At 40.2% G+C, this 2,700-nt stretch overlaps 1 long non-coding RNA gene across 1 annotated transcript in view; it reads left to right on the top strand.

The window, feature by feature from the left end:
• The first annotated feature begins 514 nt into the window (after positions 1–514).
• The window catches only part of LOC104990102, a 12,709-nt gene continuing 10,523 nt past the window's right edge, over positions 515–2,700 (top strand). Inside the window, exons 1-3 of the long non-coding RNA XR_825463.1 lie at positions 515–735; positions 1,478–1,515; positions 2,158–2,252. This is a non-coding gene — a long non-coding RNA (uncharacterized LOC104990102). The remainder of the gene's footprint in view (positions 736–1,477; positions 1,516–2,157; positions 2,253–2,700) is intronic.

Below are 2,700 nucleotides of genomic sequence, written 5' to 3'. Positions count from 1 at the left end.
GTTACTATCTTTCTAAATTCCATATATATGCGTTAGTATACTGTATTGGTGTTTTTCCTGCTGGCTTACTTCACTCTGTATAATAGGCTCCAGTTTCATCCACCTCATTAGAACTGATTCAAATGTATTCTTTTTAATGGCTGAGTAATACTCCATTGTGTATATGTACCACAGCTTTCTTATCCATTCATCTGCTGATGGACATCTAGGTTGCTTCCATGTCCTGGCTTTTATAAACAGTGCTGCAATGAACATTGGGGTACACATGTCTCTTTAAATTCTTGTTTCATCAGTGTGTATGCCCAGCAGTGGGATTGCTGGGGCATTTGGCAGTTCTATTTCCAGTTTTTTTAGGAATCTCCACACTGTTCTCCATAGTGGCTGGACTAGTTTACATTCCCACCAATAGTGTAAGAGGGTTCCCTTTTCTCCACACCCTCTCCAGCATTTGTTGCTTGTAGACTTTTGGATCACAACCATTCTAACTGGCATGAAGTGATACCTCATTGTGGTTTTGATTTGCATTTCTCGGATAATGACTGCTGAGGTTCATTTTTTAAAATTCCATTTCTCACTGCTCTTTTTCCCTTTTAGACTGAGAATATACAGGTTGTACTACCTCTAGAGTACCATTTGAAAGGAAAAGTTGGTTTTAAGACCTTTAAGAATTACTTCACAGCTGGTGCTTACTGGCCTGTCATCATCTTCCTTATTCTAGTAAACATAGCAGCTCAGGTACGTAAGGGAGTTTATTTTGATTTGTGCACTCAGTTATTTATATTGTATTTTATAGTTCTTTTAATATATTTGTATTAAGAGATTTATCTCAAAGACTTGGCTCATGCAGTTGTGGGCCTAGCTTGGTGAATGTGAAATCAGAAAGGCAGGCCTGCAGACTGAAACCTCAGATGGGAGCTGACCCTGCTATCTTGAGACAGAATTTCTTCCTCCTCCAGGAAGCCTCAGATTTTGCTCTTAGGGCCTTTGTCTGACTGGATGAGGCAACCACAGTATTGAGAGTGATCTCCTCTATTTAGGTTCTGATGATGGATGTGAGCCACATTCACAAAATACCTTCACAGCAACATCTAGATGAGTATTTAATTGAATCACTTGAGACTGGCGCAACCAAGCTGACACCCAGAACTGACCATCACTGTACCTGACAAGCTTTTTGCTTTCCAAAATCCCAACATTTGTTTTGTTATTACTGACTTTGGAGTCCACTTGGATTTGCATTGAAGTACATTATATTTGGGGAGCAAAGTCTTCTAGGGAAAAGGGGATTTCTTTTAAATATATTAACATGTAAGATGCCCTCCCCTGACCTGTGGTCCTCTGGGGTGTGGGGCTTGGCACAGACCTGAGCCGGAAGGAGCATCTCCATGTTCTGGAGCCTTTCTGTCCTCCATCCTAGTGAGCAGGGTGTGAGGCTCAGTGATGTCAATGTCTGAGTGACTGCTGTTTCCTGCTCCAGGTTGCCTACATCCTGCAGGATTGGTGGCTTGCATTCTGGTGAGTGATTTCTGGCCTGACCCAAAGAGCTGTGAAGTCTACACGAAGCCTCACTTTCCCACAGACTCAGGGGGGGAGATGGGGCTTGTTCAGCCTCCTCTTCTGACCCTCACGTAGTTTCCCTGAAGAAAGATGAAAGTTACTGTGGGTGGTATTGATCCCCCTGTGGTCTCTCCCCATGTCCCTCCCTTCAGCAGCTTCTTTATAGAAAAAAAATTTTTTTTGAACTTTTAATATTGTATTGGGAAGTGGCTGATTAACAATGTTGTGATCGTTTCTTTTGAATAGTGAAGGGACGCAACCATACATATACATTTATCCATTCTCCCGCAAACTTCCCTCCTGTCTGCCACATAACATTCAGCAGAGTTCCATGTGTTATACAATAAGTCCTTGTTGGTTACCTGTTTTAAATCTAGCAGTTTGTGCATGACCATCCAAACTCTCTAACTGTCCTTCCCCTCGGCAACCACAAGTTCATTTTCTAAGTCTGTCTTCACAGAAAATTTTGAAAACTGAAAGTCGTGATTCATATTTTTCCAGCATAATATACATTTCTTGAGTTGAGGTCATTTTTTGGTGATATCTGTGTAAACTCTATGTATATCTATAGTGTAATATTTAAAATTTTCTGTTCCATAGGGCGAATGTACAAAGTGACCTGTATTTTGGGGGATATTTGAAAGAAGATGAAGATGTAGTATTTGTGCTGAACTGGTACTTAAGAGTTTATTCAGGTAAATTTGAGTCATCTACTCTAGAATACCAGAGTTTAAGGTGCTTACAATGAGTCTGTGTGAGCAACGAGGGCTTTCAGAGTAATTCAGTAATGTCTTAATAGATTAAATATCTGAATTGCATTTACTCTATGAATTAATTAGAATAATTATTTTAAAAATCTACTAGGGGTTGCATAGAGTCGGACACAACTGAAGTGATGTAGCAGCAGCAGCAGAAGAAGAAAAATTTGGATGAAGACTCTTAACTTGTTCCATAATGAATTTTTGTACTTAAGCCAGGATTGCATATTGAGAAAATCAGCCACTGGAAATATGTAGCTACTATGTATTCTAGTAGGTGCTTTAGCTAAATCTTATAACATTATATGGATGGGCAGATCAGATCAGATCAGATCAGTTGCTCAGTCGTGTCTGACTCTTTGCAACCCCATGAATCCCAGCACGC

This window comes from Bison bison, unplaced genomic scaffold (genome assembly GCF_000754665.1).
Source record: "Bison bison bison isolate TAMUID 2011002044 unplaced genomic scaffold, Bison_UMD1.0 scf7180017847115, whole genome shotgun sequence".
Taxonomy (NCBI): Eukaryota; Metazoa; Chordata; class Mammalia; order Artiodactyla; family Bovidae; genus Bison; species Bison bison.
This window is presented reverse-complemented; position numbering and strand designations above follow the sequence as displayed.